Source organism: Chamaea fasciata, unplaced genomic scaffold, assembly GCF_029207755.1.
Source record: "Chamaea fasciata isolate MVZ Bird 193981 ecotype frontalis unplaced genomic scaffold, bChaFas1.0.hap1 SCAF_72, whole genome shotgun sequence".
NCBI lineage: Eukaryota > Metazoa > Chordata > Aves > Passeriformes > Sylviidae > Chamaea > Chamaea fasciata.
In genome coordinates, this window is record NW_027094157.1 from 167,634 (window position 1) to 184,837 (window position 17,204).

The 17,204-nt window shown below is 56.5% G+C and overlaps 1 pseudogene; it reads left to right on the forward strand.

The window, feature by feature from the left end:
• Positions 1–7,670: 7,670 nt before the first annotated feature.
• Positions 7,671–17,204, forward strand: part of LOC136304319 (zinc finger protein 850-like) — a 245,113-nt pseudogene continuing 235,579 nt past the window's right edge.

Here is a 17,204-nt window from a genome sequence, read left to right on the forward strand (position 1 = left end):
CTTCCAGAAGACCTAAGGGCGGCTACAGAATCAGCCCTGTGCAGGCAAGGGATGAGGAAGACGAGCTGCTTTGGTGCGCTGAGACTGATCCTGGCCAGCAGGTGGACATTAGCTTCAAGTCTAGGAATCTGACACAATGGATTTCTTTGTAAACCCCCTGCCTATCCAATCACCTCAGCAGTGTAAAGATGGATGGTATTTTTAATAGAATTCCTACATAAAACCACTGAAATTTAGACGAGGCAAAGAAGCCTTGTGGTGGAGTGCAGACCCCTTCCCTCCTGCCAATAAAAGAGCTTCTGGTGGACGATGCATTTGTCTGCTGATTTCTTTGAATTCTAGAGACCCCTCAGCACTGCTCTATCCTGAGGGAACACCCTTGGCCTTGACCCGTAGGCACCCGCACAAGCTTCAAATCAGCTGCCTCAGCTTGCAGGACCTCTCTTGGCCGGCATCCTGACGGGGATGCAGGACTGCTGCGATGCACTGCTGGGACCCAGCGGGACAGGACCGGCTGTCTCGTGTCCACGTAGCAGCACCCCCTGACACAGCCGGGGTCATCCCGAAAGCAGACAAGGCTCACGTGTCAGCAGAGAGGAGCAAGGAGCGCTGGGCTCCTCTCAGGGTGTCTCAGCTGGGCCTGCTCCACAACACGCCCCCATTTGAAGGCCTGCTAATGCCCAGCTGCCAGAAACGCCTGCCTTGTTCTCTCCAAGATGCACAGGAAGAGCCGATGAGAGGGCGCCTTGGGAGGCAAACCTTCCAAGCCTTTTCTGAGGCCAGGGACACAGCAAGATCAGCCAAGACTCTCCGTGCTGCCTGGCCCACACAGCCCAGCTCGGTGCTGGCCCTCTGGGCCGGAGCCGCTTCCAGCGAGCAAGACAGAAATGCATATTGCCAAGAGTTGAAACACAGCAGACAGGTAAGATGTGAGATGTGTGTGCATGAAGGCCTTTGAATTCACAGCTCTCCAAGACAGCTTTGGGGCTCGCAGCTGTTCAGAGATGCTCCTGCTCACACCTCTGTCCACAGTGGGGGTAACACACCCTGCTGCAGGTGCTTGCCTTGGTCTCTGCAGGTTCAGGTGGATTCCAAACCTGCTCTTCACAGCCTTCTCCCTTCCCTTCTCCATCTGCCAAGTGCCACGGGCCTCAAGGACTGAAAGGACCACAGACAGCTAAAGGGGGACACTTGCACCTTCCTCACTGGGAGCTCCATGGAAAGCGCTTTCCTTGAGAAGCAAGCCTCTTTTCCCCAGAGGCGTTTCCCCACATTGGGAACTTTCCTGGGGAACACCAACACACTCCTAAGAAACCCTGGCAAGGCTGAATTCCTTCTGGTCCTTTCTGGCCAGGCACTCCAGCTCTAGCTCGTATTCCCCCCAGTGTGATTCCAGGTGGAGGTTCGCACATGCAGCCCCAGGCCCTCTACAAACACAAGCCGCCCGCTGCCTCTTCACCTGCCTCCACTCCTGCCTGCGCTCACAGCAGCAAAACCAGGCTGTTCCCGGCCAGAGACCAGAGCCCTGTTCCCGCAGGATGCTCTTGCCAGCACCTTCCAGGACTCTCCGCTGTGCACGCAGCACTTTTCATGCCCGCTCTCCACAGCCTTTGGAACACAGAGCACAACCTGGCTGGCGCTGCCATCAGCACACCCCAAACACAGGCGGAGGAAGGAGAAGCAGGGGCTGCTTTGTGGCCATGCCCAAGAGAGACTGGAAGGGTGCCCTCCCTCTGCTCTCACTTGGGTGCCTTTCTGACAGGCTCTGAGGCAGGGGCTGCGATTCCTCCGTTGTGGGGACCAGAACCGCAGCCGGGATCCCGGCACTGCCTGACGGCGCTCCGGGCAATTGGCACGGTGGTCGCACGTCCCAGCCTCGGTCACCATGCTGCTGCTTCACTTGCCCTCAGGCACAACAAAAGCTCAGTGTTTAGTTGTCAGGGATGCTCGGGAATAAAACAATCTGAAACGTACTTGTGACTGCAAAACAAGTTTTCTTTGATGAGTTGCTAATGCAACAAATACATCCCAACCCCTGGATTGGTGAAAAGCTGCTGAGCGGCAGCAGGAGACGGAAGGTGATGCTCAGCTGGGAGATGCAGGCAGCCCATCCAACTTCAGGGCATGCCCTGCATCAAAAGAGCGTGAATTTAGTCCATGTCGCCACTCCACCCCAGAACCAGGTTTCATAGCTCCTCCTCTGGACTGGAACTTCTCCAGTTACATCATCACCTCACAGATGGCCAGAGCAGGAGTGGTGAATGTGGGCAGAGCTTCGGCCACAGAATCAACCTGATCCAGCACCAGAACATCCACACTGGGGAAAGGCCGTACAAGTGTGGGGAATGTGGGAAGGGCTTCAGCCACAGAGCCAGCCTGAGCTTGCACCAAAAGATCCACACTGGGGAGAGGCCCTACGAGGGTTCCCAGTGTGGGAAGGGGTTTCGGGTCAGCAGCAAGCTCCTTGAACACCAGCAGACACACACAGAGGAGAGGCCCTTCCGCTGCCCCGACTGCGGGAAGGGCTTCAGGCACAACTCCAACCTCATCATCCACCGGCGCATCCACACTGGGGAGAGGCCCCAAGAGTGTCCCCAGTGTGGGAAGAGCTTCTCACAGAGCTCAGCCTTGACCCAACACCAACAAAGGCACCATCAGGAAAGCCCTGCCAGTGCCCCCAGTGCAGAAAGAGCTTCGAGCTCGGCTCCAGCTCCAGCCCCCACTGGAGGAGCCACATTGGGCAGAGCCCCGGTGACCCACATTCCCTGTGTTCCGTGTTGGGTGGATTTTAGATAACTTTGGGTGGTTTGGGGCCAAATCTGGTGGGCTTTAGGGTGGATTTTTTATCCCTTTGGATGATTTTACGCCCATTTGGGTCTGGTTTCGCCTCATTTGGGTGATTTTATGATAAACTGGGATATTTTTGGTGGATTTTAAGTCCCTTTGAATGATTTTCGCCCCACATGGGTGGATCTTAGGTGTGCGTGGGAGGTTTTAGGCCCCTTCTTTTTGGTTATTTTTGGCCCTTATGAGTGGATTTTCAGCCTCTTTGGATAATTTCATGTCAAACAAAGTCCTTCTCTGGTGATTTTAGGTCCTTTTGTGTGGCTTTCAGGCCATGTTGGGTGATTTTAGATCTTTTTGGTTGATTTTAGGCCAAACCGGGTACGTTCAGTTTGGATTTTACACCCATTTGGGAGATTTAGGAGTGATTTCAGGCTATTTTGTGTGAGTTTTTTTTAAACCAGTTTGTTCAATTTTAGGCCCCTTGGTCGGATTTTAGAGCCCTTTGGATTCTTTTAACCCCATTGGGCTGATTTGAGGCCAAACCATGGAGATTTAGGGTGCATTTTAGTGCCCTTTGGGTAATTTTAGGCCACTTTGTGGGGATTTTAATCCCATTTGGATAATTTGAGGCCAAACCTGATCGGGTTTAGGGTGGATTTGAGGCCCCTTTGGAGAGTTTTAGGCGCATTTTGGGTGATTTCAGGGCAAACCCGGCGGTTTTAGGGCCGCGCGTCCCCTTGGCCCCGCCCCTTTCCCCTCCCAGTTCCCGCCCTTTCTCTGACCCCGCCTCGTTCCGTTCGTTCCCCGCCCTTTCATTGGCCACGCCTCTTTTCCCTTGGGCTCCGCCCATCTGCTGGCGCGTTCCGTCCAGCGCATGCGCAGATGACCCAGGAGTGGCTCCCCCAGGCGCCGCCATCTTTGTTCCTGGTCCCCCGAGCCGGCTCCGGCGTGTCCGAGACCTACGGTGGGGCAATGGGGGATCTATAGGGGATCTATAGGGGATCTATAGGGGATCTCTAGGGGATCTCTAGGGGTCTGGGGGGACCTGGGGGTGTCTTTAGGGGGTTTAGTGGGTGGTCTGTAAGGAGTTCCATAGGGGATTTAGGGCGGTCTGGGCGTCCCTAAAGGGGGTTTGGGGGGCTATAGGGGCTCCATAGGGGTCTGAGGGGTCTATAGAGGGTCCGTAGGGGTCCGTAAAGGGGCTCGGGGCGTCCCTAAGTCCGGGGCTCTGGGGGTCTCTTTTGGGGATTATTGGGGTCTGGGTGGCCTTTCCGGGGCTTGGGGGGTCTGTCGGGGTTCTGGGGGAGCCTGTAGCGGCTCCGGGGAGGTGTGGGGGTGTCCGTGGGTCCCTGTGTGGGGTTTTGGGGCGGTCTGAGGGTCCCCAAAGGGGCTCTGAGGGGGCTCCAGGGGATATATAGGGGATCTCGAGAGGGTTCAGCGTGGCCTGGGGGTCTCCCTAGGGGATCTGGGGGTCTCCCTAGGGGATTTTGGGAGGGCCTGGGGGTCCCTGGAAGGGGTCTGAGGGTCCATTTAGGGGATCTCAGGGTCTCTGCAGGGGATTTGGGGAGGGCTTGGGGCTTCCTAAAAGGGGCTGGGGGGGAGGGTCCCACAGGGGATTGGGAAGGGGTCTGGGGGTCTCTATAGGGGATTTAGGGGGGGTCTGGGGGGTCTATAGGGGATCTGCGGGGGTCCCTAAAAGGGGTTTGGGGTGGGTCTATAGGGCTTCTATAGGAGCCTGGGGGAGCATATAGAGGGTTTGGGGAGGGTCTTGGGATCTCTGTAGGGAAATTTTGGGATCCTTGGAGGGAATTTTGGGCTCTGTACAGGGAATTCTTGGAAATGTAGAGGTCCAAATGGGGCAATTTGGGGTTTTCTATTGGGAACTTTTTTGAATTTTGGGGCCTCTATTGGGAATTTTGAGGGGAATTTCGGGGGAATTTTGGATCCAAAAGCAGGGACTTTGGGTCCAAGTGTGGGAATTTTGGGATCTCTAGAGGGGATTTTCAGGAGTTTTGGGGTCCTCAGAGGAGATTCTGAGTCCAAACTTTGGAATTTTGGGCTCTCAAGAGGAGATTTTGGGGAATTTTGATACCAAATGTGGGAAGTTCCGGCAGTTCTTGGTGATCAGCAGCACCGGCACGAGCAAGTCCTGCCTGCTGCACCACTTCATCGAGAGCACATGTAGGAAATTTTGGCAATTGTCAAGGATTTCAGGAATTCTGTGAGTTTGTGGAAGTTTCGGGAAATTTTCTTTGGATTTTGGGGGACTTTCTGGGTGCTTTCGGGGATTTTTAAAATATTTTTAGGAACTTTGGGGTGGTGTTTTTGCATTTTCAGACGGTTTTCTGTTGTTATTTGGGGGCTTCTTTGGGGTATATGTTGGGAATTTTGAGAAATCTGAGGAGTTGGGGAGTTTTCAGGGAATTTTTGTGGAGTTTTGAGGGATTTTAAAAAATATTTCTGAGCATTTGAAGGGTTTGTTTGGCTTGGTTTTTTTCATTTTCTGGGTGATTTTTGATGGAGTTTGGTTGAATTTCTGGGGAATTTTGGGGAATTTGGGAAATTCTGGGGAGTCTGGGAAAATTTGGGAATATTACTGGAAGTTTTGCAGGCATTTTCTGGGTTTTTTTCTTTTTCTGAGCTATTTTGAGGGTTTTTTCAGGATTTTTTAAAAATAATTTTCCTTTTTTATGCAATTTTGGGGTGATTTTTTAAAAAAATTTTTGGGAATTCTGTGTCTCTCCGGGCTCTCCCCCATCCTGCGGCATTTTGGGCAATTTTCTGTCACCCTTGGGTCATTTTTGGTCACGCTTTGAATCATTTTGAGACATGTTTTGTAATTTCAGGGGCATTTCTAGTCAGGTTTTGGTCATTTGGGGGCCATTTTGTGGCCATTTTCCGGCACCTTTCAGGCACTGTCGGTCTCTTTAGGGGCGTGTTTGGTGACTTTTGGGCCGTTTTTTGCCGGTTGCGGTCCCGGTCTCAGTCTTGTCCCGGTGGCAGCTCTGGTGCCGGTTTCCGTCCCGGTCTCGGCCGCAGTCCCGGTGCCTGTGCAGCGCCGCTGCGGGTGCTGCTGTCGGTTCCGGTCCCGGTCCTGCAGCGGTGCCGCTCTCGGAGCCAGTCTTGGATCCGGTGTCGGTCTCACTCCTGGTGCTGGTGCCGCTTCTGGTGCTGATTTTGGTCTGGGTCCAGGTCCCGGAGATTTTAGGCGGGTTTGGGTAATTTTAGGCCAAACTGGGCAGGTTTAGGGTGGGGTTTTGAGCCTTTTAGTGTGGATTTTTGGCCCCTTTGTCTGATTTTAGGCAAAATCTGGTGGGGTTTAGTCCCATTTGAGTGATTTTAAGATAAACTGGGCAGTTTTAGGGTGGATTTCTGATCCCTTTGAATGGTTTTTAGGCCCATTTCGGTGGGGTTTAGTCCCATTTGGGTGAATTTAGTTGAAATCTGTTCGGTTTTAGGGTGGACTTCAGGTACATTTTGTTGATTTTAGGCCACACCCGGTATTTTCAGGGAGGATTTCACAGCCTTTTAGGAGATTTGAGGGGATTCTTGGCCATTTTGTGTGGGTTTGAAACCACGTTTGGCAATTTTAGGCCGCATTGGCTGGTTTTAGACCCCTTTGGATGATTTTATCCCCAAGTGGCTGATTTCAGGCCAAACCCTGTGGCTATAGGGTGGCTTTTAGTGCCCTTTGGGTGATTTTAGGCCACTTTGTGGGGATTGCAGGCCTCTTAGGGTGATTTGAGGCCAAACCTGATCGGTGTAAGGGTGGATTTTAGGCTTCTTTAGACAATTTCAGTCCCGTTTGAATGCTTTTCGTTCGAACCGGGCCCTTTTAGGACCGCGCGTCCCCTCGGCCACGCCCATTGCCCTCACGATTCCCGCCCTGTCCCTGACCCCGCCCCTTTCCCCTCCCAGTTCCCGCCCTTTCCTTGGCCCCGCCCTCCCAGGCCGGGCCCGGGCCCGGGGGAGGAGGAGGAGGGAGGGAGGAAGAGGCGCAGCGGCAGCAGGAGCGGGAGGAGAAGACGAGCGGAGGGAGCGGCGGCTCCAGCGCTCCCTGAACGGGCGGCACCGCCGGGATCATCGCCCCCCATCCCGCAGGTGCCCGGGGAGGGGGAGCTCGCCCCAAATATCCCGGGGGGTCCCTGGGTTTGGGGTTTGTTGGGGGGATGTTTGGAGCTCGCGGGGATCCAAAGCCGAGCAGCAGATGCCCCTCGGGGGGACATCGGGGGCTCCCCGGGAGGTGTTTTTGGGGGGTCCCGGTGTCGGCAGAGCCGGGGCGGGGGAACACCGGGTTTGGGGAGCCCGGGAGAGCCGCCGCTTCCCTGAGCGGGAGCCCAGAGAGAGGAGAGCCCAGAACCGCAAAGCGGGGAGCCCGAGAGGCGGGGGAACGCCTGGGATTGCCGGGACCCCGTTAGGGGCTGGAGGGGCGGGATGGCCGGGAAGAGGGTTCGGGAGTCGCGGTGCTGGAAGTGGCTGCTCCTAGTATAAGCCCGGTCAGTCCCAGTATCCGTAGGTGGGGAGACAGAAGAGGGGGGAGCTTTTCGGGTTCCTGGGACTCGCCGCAGCCCGGGGAGGGCGGGCACCGAGCAGACGGGGGATCTCCTTCCCCTTCCCTGTGACACGGAGGCAAATCCCATCCTGTCCTTGTCCTTCCTCCCCCAGACAGGGAGCCGAGCATGGAGAGCAGGGAGGACAAATCCCCGCGGCAGAAGCTCGTGGCAGAGGCCGTTTTGAGCGGCTCCACGGCGCAGGAATGCAACGGGGAGGAAAAGGGCCGGAGATCCCTGAGGAGGAGGGGCTGCAAACGCAGCTGGCGAGGATGTGAGGAGGAAAGAGCCAGGCCGGGCCGGGAAGGCGGCCGGAGATGGAGCCAAAGCTCAGAGCTGGTGGTCCATGAGCAGCTTCGTGATGGGGAGAAGCCCCACAAGTGCTCCGAGTGTGGGAAGAGCTTCAGCCAGGCCAACAGCCTGATCTGCCACCAAAGGATTCACACAGGTGAACGACCCTACGAGTGTGGGGAATGTGGGAAGAGCTTCAGCCAGAGAATCAACCTGATCCAGCACCAGAACATCCACACTGGGGAAAGGCCGTACAAGTGTGGGGAGTGTGGGAAGGGCTTCAGGTACAGAGCCAACCTGAACTTCCACCAAAGGATCCACACTGGGGAGAAGCCCTACGAGTGTGGGGAATGTGGGATGAGCTTCAGCCAGAGGTCCAGCCTACTCCGCCACCAGATGTTCCACACAGGGGAACGACCCTACGAGTGTGGGGAATGTGGGAAGAGCTTCACAGAGAGAGCCACCCTGATTGAGCATCAGAACATCCACACTGGGGAAAGGCCGTACACGTGCGGGGAATGTGGGAAGGGCTTCAGGCAGAGAGCCAACCTGAGGCTACACCAAAAGATCCACACTGGGGAGAGGCCCTATGAGTGTAGGGAATGTGGGAAGAGTTTCATCCAGAGTTCAAGTCTGATCAGCCACCAAAGCATCCACACCGGAGAGAGACCCTATGAGTGTGGGGAATGTGGGAAGAGCTTCAGTCTGAGGTCCAGGCTGATCTTTCACCATAGAATCCACACTGGGGAAAGGCCCTACAAGTGTGGGGAATGTGGGATGAGCTTCAGCCGGAGCTCCCACCTGATCCTCCACCAAAGGACCCACACCGGGGAACGGCCCTACGAGTGTGGGGAATGTGGGAAGAGCTTCAGCCAGAAAATCAACCTGATCCAGCACCAGAACATCCACACTGGGGAAAGGCCGTACAAGTGTGGGGAATGTGGGAAGGGCTTCAGCCACAGAGCCAGCCTGAGCTTGCACCTAAAAATCCACACTGGGGAGAGGCCCTACAAGTGTTGCCAGTGTGGGAAGGGGTTTCGGGTCAGCAGCAAGCTCCTTGAACACCAGCAGACACACACAGAGGAGAGGCCCTTCCGCTGCCCCCACTGCGGGAAGGGCTTCAGGCACAACTCCAACCTCATCATCCACCGGCGCATCCACACTGGGGAGAGGCCCCAAGAGTGTCCCCAGTGTGGGAAGAGCTTCTCACAGAGCTCAGCCTTGACCCAACACCAACAAAGGCACCATCAGGAAATCCCTGCCAGTGCCCCCAGTGCAGAAAGAGCTTCGAGCTCGGCTCCAGCTCCAGCCCCCACTGGAGGAGCCACACTGGGCAGAGCCCCGGTGACCCACATTCCCTGTGTTCCGTGTTGGGAAGTCACCTTGCCGATTATCCTTTTGATTAGACCTTAATTATTTTCTCTTCTCCCTCTCTTTGTACTGCAAAAGCCAAGAGAGATTGTAGCCCTGCTTTCGTGCCTGAGATCTTTTGGTTTTGTGAAATTCTTTTCTCAGGGAATTTTCTGTAAACAAGAGGAGTGTTTCTCTAAAAACTGTAGCATTGTTTTTCATTCCTTTTCCTAGGAGGGACTTCTTGATGTCCCTCTGCTCTGACCAATGTGATTGACGAGGTTTGTCTTTTTGTCACCGATCAGATTGGTCTGTGTAAAATACTAAGGGAGACACATTCCGAAAAACTAAAGGAGTCATTTTCAGCCTTCTGAAGCTCCGAGTCTCCTAGCTCGGTCCCGCCCGGCGGCGCGGCCAAAACTCCCCGGAGCGAGCGCGGCGGTCCCGGAGCGATCCCGGAGCGATTCCGGGTCCGATCCCCGTCCCGGTTTCGGGCTCGGTCTCAGTCTCGGTTTCGGATCAGCGCCAGTCTCGGAGCTGGTTCCGGTTCCGGTGCCGGTCTCGGTCTGTCCCGGAGCGCTGCCGGTCTCGGTTCTGGCCGCGGTCCTGGAGCCTTCCCGGGGCCGGTTCCGGAGCGCTCCCGGCGCCGGTCGCATTGTCGGTCGTGGTCTCAGTCTTGGTCCCGGTACCAGTTCTGGTGCCGGTTTTGGTCTCAGTGTCGATCCCAGTGCCGGTGCCTGTGCGGGGCCGGTCTCAGTTGCGGTGACGGTCTCAGTGTTGGTGTTGCTGCAGGTTCCGGTGCTGATCTTGTCTCGGTCTCGGTCCCGGTCCCGGAGGTTTTTGGCCCATTTGGATGATTTGAAGCTAAACCTGGTGGATTTACGGTGGATTTTCGGCACAACTGGCGATTTTAAGCGAACCCGGGCGGTTTTAGGACCGTGCGTCCCCTTGGCCCCGCCCCTTTCCCATCCCAGTTCCCGCCCTTTCCTTGGCCCCGCCCTCCCAGGCCGGGCCCGGGCCCGGGGGAGGAGGAGGAGGGAGGGAGGAAGAGGCGCAGCGGCAGCAGGAGCGGGAGGAGAAGACGAGCGGAGGGAGCGGCGGCTCCAGCGCTCCCTGAACTGGCGGCACCGCCGGGATCATCGCCCCCATCCCGCAGGTGCCCGGGGAGGGGGAGCTCGCCCCAAATATCCCGGGGGGTCCCTGGGTTTGGGGTTTGTTGGGGGGATGTTTGAAGCTCGCGGGGATCCAAAGCCGAGCAGCAGATGCCCCTCGGGGGGACATCGGGGGCTCCCCGGGAGGTGTTTTTGGGGTGTCCCGGTGCCGGCAGTGGCTGCTCCCAGTATGAGCCTGGTCAGTCCCAGTATGAGCCCAGTCTGTGAAAAACAAGGTTCACTTTCTATGTAAATTTTCAGAAATAGGTTTAATAGAAAATGAGTCAGTTAGGAGATAAAAAAAAAAGCTAAGTACGTTTGGCCGGTTGACTTGGCATTTAGCCAAGTCCACACTCTGCTGTATCAGAGTCATTCTTTAAATGCCATTGCCATTGTATCAACCTGTTGAATGTTCATATTTTTCCATAAACTAGTTTCCATATTCCGGGAACTGTTTTGCATGGTCCCTCCTTGGGTCCGCTGTTTTAGGGCATGCGTGTTTCTTGGCTGTGTCTTCCTTATCACCTCCAGGTTGAGCCTTGGTCCGTACTTTCTTCAGATGGTAGATGCTGATAGTTGGTATCTCAATAGCAGAGTCTCCTTTACATGTTCACTAGATGTTATCCTGACCAAACAGACAGTTTAAGCATACTATATCATCTAGTACCTCTATGCCTAATTTTCTTTACTAATAGCAGAACTAAAAAAACTTATATCATTACACAATATTCTTAACCATATAGAACACATCTTGCAAAAAGCCAAGTTTATAATATGCATTTATAACACTGGTCAGTCCCAGTATGAGCCCAGTCAGTCCCAGTATAAGCCCGGTCAGTCCCAGTATCCGTAGGTGGGGAGACAGAAGAGGGGGGAGCTTTTCGGGTTCCTGGGACTCGCCGCAGCCCGGGGAGGGCGGGCACCGAGCAGACGGGGGATCTCCTTCCCCTTCCCTGTGACACGGAGGCAAATCCCATCCTGTCCTTGTCCTTCCTCCCCCAGACAGGGAGCCGAGCATGGAGAGCAGGGAGGACAAATCCCCGCGGCAGAAGCTCGTGGCAGAGGCCGTTTTGAGCGGCTCCACGGCGCAGGAATGCAACGGGGAGGAAAAGGGCCGGAGATCCCTGAGGAGGAGGGGCTGCAAACGCAGCTGGCGAGGATGTGAGGAGGAAAGAGCCAGGCCGGGCCGGGAAGGCGGCCAGAGATGGAGCCAAAGCTCAGAGCTGGTGGTCCATGAGCAGCTTCGTGATGGGGAGAAGCCCCACAAGTGCTCCGAGTGTGGGAAGAGCTTCCGCTGGCAGAGCGACCTGCTCCGCCACCAGAGGACCCACACTGGGGAGAGACCCTACGAGTGTGGGGAGTGTGGGAAGAGCTTCAGCCGACGGTGCCACCTGATCTGCCACCAGAGGATCCACACCGGAGAAAAGCCGTATGAGTGTGGGGAATGTGGGAAGAGCTTCAGCCATAAATCCCACCTGATCCGTCACCAGATGACCCACAGTGGGGAGAGGCCCTACGAGTGTGATCAATGCAGGAAGAGGTTTCAGACCAGCACTTATCTCCTCGTGCACCAGAGCACGCACACGGAGGAGAGGCCCTTCCATTGCCCTGACTGCAGGAAGGGCTTCAAGCGGAGCTCACACCTCATCCAGCACCAGAAGATCCACACCAGGGAACAACTCGATGAGAGCGAGAAATGTGCGAAGAGCTTCAGCGTGAGGTCCAACCGGATCCATCACCAGAGGACCCACGCCAGGGAACGACCCTATGAGTGTGGGGAGTGCGGGAAGACCTTTAGCTGGCGGTGCCGTCTGATCAGCCACCAGAGGATCCACACAGGAGAACAGCCCTACGAATGTGGGGAATGTGGGAAGAGCTTCAGCCAGAGAATCCACCTGATCCAGCACCAGAACATCCACACTGGGGAAAAGCCGTACAAGTGTGGGGAGTGTGGGAAGGGCTTCAGGCAGAGCGGCAGCCTGAGGTTCCACCAGAGGATCCACACTGGGGAGAGGCCCTACAAGTGTTGCCAGTGCGGGAAGGGGTTTGTGACCAGCACCCTGCTGCTTGAACATCAGCAGACACATGCAGAGGAGAGGCCCTTCCACTGCCCCGACTGCAGGAAGGGCTTCAAGCGGAGCTCACACCTCATCCAGCACCAGAAGATCCACACCAGGGAACGACTCAATGAGAGTGAGAAATGTGGGAAGAGCTTCAGCATGGGGTCCAACCGGATCCATCACCAGATGACCCACGCCGGGGAACGAACCTTTGAGTGTGGGGAATGTGGGAAGAGCTTTAGCTGGCGGTGCCGCCTGATCAGCCACCAGAGGATCCACACAGGAGAACGGCCCTACGAATGTGGGGAATGTGGGAAGAGCTTTAGGCACACACCCAACCTGATTATCCACCAGAGGATCCACACTGGGGAGAGGCCCTACAAGTGTTCCCAGTGTGGGAAGGGGTTTGTGACCAGCACCCTGCTCCTTGAACACCAGCAGACACACACAGAGGAGAGGCCCTTCCGCTGCCCCGACTGCAGGAAGGGCTTCAGGCACAACTCCAACCTCATCATCCACCGGCGCATCCACACCAGGGAGGGCCCCAAGAGTGTCCCCAGTGTGGGAAGAGCTTCTCACAGAGCTCAGCCTTGACCCAACACCAACAAAGGCACCATCAGGAAAGCCCTGCCAGTGCCCCCAGTGCAGAAAGAGCTTCGAGCTCGGCTCCAGCTCCAGCCCCCGCTGGTGGAGCCACATTGGGCAGAGCCCCGGTGACTCACATTCCCTGTGTTCCGTGTTGGGAAGTCACCTTGCCGATTATCCTTTTGATTAGACCTTAATTATTTTCTCTTCTCCCTCTCTTTGTACTGCAAAAGCCAAGAGAGATTGTAGCCCTGCTTTCGTGCCTGAGATCTTTTGGTTTTGTGAAATTCTTTTCTCAGGGAATTTTCTGTAAACAAGAGGAGTGTTTTTCTAAAAACTGTAGCATTGTTTTTCATTCCTTTTCCTAGGAGGGACTTCTTGATGTCCCTCTGCTCTGACCAATGTGATTGACGAGGTTTGTCTTTTTGTCACCGATCAGATTGGTCTGTGTAAAATACTAAGGGAGACACATTCGAAAAACTAAAGGAGTCATTTTCAGCCTTCTGAAGATCAGAATCTGTGTCGTTGTGGTGTAAAACAGCATCGATTTTAGAGACTGGCACTGTGCAGACTGGGATTGTGCAGACTGGGATCACATGGACTGGGATTTCACAGGCTGGACCATCTGGATCAGAACCATGGAGGCTGGGATCATACGAACTGGGATCACATGGACTGGGATGGCTGCATCGGAACGATGCGAAGCGAGGCGGTCCCGCCCGGCCCCGGGGAACCGCCCAGTCCCTCCCAGTCCCTCCCAGTCCCGCTCGGGGACGCGGCCAAAACTCCCCGGAGCGAGCGCGGCGGTCCCGGAGCGATCCCGGAGCGATTCCGGGTCCGATCCCCGTCCCGGTTTCGGGCTCGGTCTCAGTCTCGGTTTCGGATCAGCGCCAGTCTCGGAGCTGGTTCCGGTGCCGGTCTCGGTCTGTCCCGGAGCGCTGCCGGTCTCGGTTCTGGCCGCGGTCCTGGAGCCTTCCCGGGGCCGGTTCCGGAGCGCTCCCGGCGCCGGTCGCATTGTCGGTCGTGGTCTCAGTCTTGGTTCCGGTACCAGTTCTGGTGCCGGTTTCGGTGTCGGTCCCAGTGCCGGTGCCTGTGCGGGGCCGGTCTCAGTTGCGGTGACGGTCTCAGCCTTGGTGTTGCTCCGGGTTCCGGTGCTGATCTTGTCTCGGTCCCGGTCCCGGTCCCGTTCCCGGAGATTTTTGGCCCATTTGGATGATTTGAAGCTAAACCTGGTGGATTTACGGTGGATTTTCGGCACAACTGGCGATTTTAAGCGAACTCGGGCGGTTTTAGGACCGCGCGTCCCCTTGACCCCGCCCCTTTCCCCTCCCAGTTCCCGCCCTTTCCTTGGCCCCGCCCTCCCAGGCCGGGCCCGGGCCCGGGGGAGGAGGAGGAGGGAGGGAGGAAGAGGCGCAGCGGCAGCAGGAGCGGGAGGAGAAGACGAGCGGAGGGAGCGGCGGCTCCAGCGCTCCCTGAACGGGCGGCACCGCCGGGATCATCGCCCCCATCCCGCAGGTGCCCGGGGAGGGGGAGCTCGCCCCAAATATCCCGGGGGGGGTCCCTGGGTTTGGGGATATTTTTGTGGGCGGATGTTGGGATCGGGATTGTGTGGGGCTGGGTGGGTGGGATGTGGTTTGAGAGTAAATCACACTTGGAGAGTTCTTGGTCACATGGACTGGGATTTTACAGACTGGGATCACATGGACTGGGATTTCACAGGCTGGACCATCTGGATCAGAACCATAGAGACTGGGATCATCTGGAGCGGGGTGGCCGCCTCGGAACGATGCGAACCGAGGCGGTCCCGCCCGGCCCAGGGCAACCTCCCCGTCCCTCCCAGTCCCGCCCGGGGGCGCGGCCAAAACTCCCCGGAGCGAACGCGGCGGTCCCGGAGCGATCCTGGAGCCGATCCCGGAGCGATTCCGGGTCCGATCCCGGTCCCTGTTTCGGCCTCGGTCTCAGTCTCGGTCCCGGAGCGCTCCCGGTGCTGATTCCGGTCGCGGTGCCGATCTCGATCCCGGAGCGGTGCCAGTCTCGGTGCCAGTGCCGGTTCCAGTTTCAGTCCTGGTCTCAGTCTCGGTGCTGGTTCCGGTGCCGGTCTCGGTCTCGATCCCGGAGCGCTGCCGGTCTCGGTTCTGGCCGCAGTCCTGGAGCAGTCCTGGTGCCGGTGCCGGTTCCGAAGCACTCCCGGCGCCGGTCCCAGTGCCGGTGTCGGTCTCAGTCTTGGTTCCGGTACCAGTTCAGGTGCCGGTTTCGGTGTCGGTCCCACAGTGCGGGTCCCGGAGCGGTGCCGGTCTCGGTTCCGGTGTCGGTCTCGGTCTCGGTGCCGTTTCTGGTGTCGGTCTCGGTCATGGTGCCGGAGATTTTAGGGTCTTTTGGGTGATTTTAAGCCAAACCGGGCCCTTTTAGGACCGCGCGTTCCCCTGACCCCGCCCATTTCCCCTCAGAATTCCCGCCGTTTCCTGGACCCCGCCCCTTTCCCCTCCCAGTTCCCGCCCTTCTCTGACCCCGCCTCGTTCCGTTCGTTCCCCGCCCTTTCATTTGCCACGCCTCTTTTCCCTTGGGCCCCGCCCATCTGCTGGCGCGTTCCCTGGAGCGCATGCGTACATTACCCAGAGGTGGCTCTCCCGGGCGCCGCCATCTTTATTCCGGGTCCCCCGAGCCGGCTCCGGCGTGTCCGAGACCTACGGTGGGGCAATGGGGGATCTATAGGGGATCTCTAGGGGATCTATAGGGGTCTGGGGGGACCTGGAAGTCTCCTTAGAGGATTTTAAGGGGGATCTGCAGGAGATTTCGGGCGGTCTGTAGGGGCTTTAGGGCGGTCTGGGGATCCCTAAAGGGGGCTGGGCGGGTCTCGGGGCTCTATCGGGGTCTGGGGGCTCTGTAGAGGGTCCGTAGGGGTCCGTAAAGGGGGTCCGGGCGTCCCTAAATGGGGTCTGGGTGTCTGTGGGGGATTTGGGGGGTCTGGGGGGGTCTGGAGGTCCCCAGGGGGGTCTGAGGGGATATATAGGGGCTCGATAGAGGGTCCGGGGGCGCCTGGGGGACCCTATAGGGGATCTGGGGTTCTCTGCATGGGATGTAAGGGGGTCTGGGGGAGTCTTGGCACCTCTATAGTGGAGTTTTGGGGCACATAAAGGAAATTTTTGTGAATTTTTGGCTCTATACAGCTAATTCTTGGAAATTTGGGGTCCATATTGGGCAATTTGGGGTGTTCTATTGAATTATTAAAAAAATAGGAATATCGCCCTAATGCCGATACCCAACAATGACGGACAAAAGACTCTCCAGCAGTTTAGAGTTAGAAAGTGTATGTTTAATTACGACACCGGGCAGCGTGCGGGATAGCTCCCGAACACACGCGCGCTCACAGAAGATCACAGGGTCTTTTTATGTACAGAAGGATTGAATACCCAAAACAGAAATGTATATTCATGACTTTAGTACCTCCCATTCCCCGCTTCCTATGGTAATTAGCCAAAAGCTATTAAGCATGCGTGGTTTGTTCTTTGAAATGGGTCGGTGGTCTTTTTTATGGGGCGGGGTCTCAAAATGATGAAGTAAGTGAGTCTTCTTCGCTTTGACTTTTTAACCTTTTAGCGTTGCGTGACGACTGAATCCCGTTTTCCCAGGAGTATTTGATTTCTGAATTGATTGTCCTTCTTGAAGCCTATTGATTAGTCAGAACACACAAACATAAGTTGACAGGCCCCATGATTTATCAGTTCCTTAAATCCGGCTTCTGCTTATCAAAAGGGAAGTCTATCTGTCTTACTTCAGCAATATCCAGTTAAAGTCTGTAATTCTTCAAAATTAATGTTTCAATCCCCTTGGTCCCTGCTCCCTCGTGGCCATGGCAAGAGCGGGCTGGGCTGGCCCTGGCAGGGGGCTCTCCTCGGGTCCCTGCTGATCAGGGCTATGGCCCCGTGTTCCTCTGTCTTGCAGCCCTTGAAGACACGGCAGATGACAGCAGCCCTGCCATCAGAAACCTGGCCATTGAAACAGCCTTGGTCCTCCGGGCAGTCCAGAGAGCTCCGTACTCCATCCTGCGGAAGCTGCGAGATCAGCTCCGCAGGGCACGGAAGACACGGCCTCGACTGTCGGGCCTGGGCTGGCTGCGCTGCTGGAGCTCTGCGGAGAGCTGATCTGGGACACTCTGCCTGCTGGGGCCAACTGAGCCAGCGGGGATTTTCTTCTTCTACAGGATTCTTCTTTTCTTCTTTTTTTCTTCAGTATATAAATATAGGATATGTGTTACAATACACGGACTCCCAGGATTTTTCTTTTGCTGCCCTGGGTGCACAGGAGAAGAGGGGGAAAAGGGTGCTTTGTGCTCAGCAAGCTGCCCAGGCGTGCAGCCTTGCAGGGAAAATGGCCAGAAGCCCCTCGGCCCTCGGTGGTCCTGCGGAAGCCTTTGCACTGCCGAGAGAGCG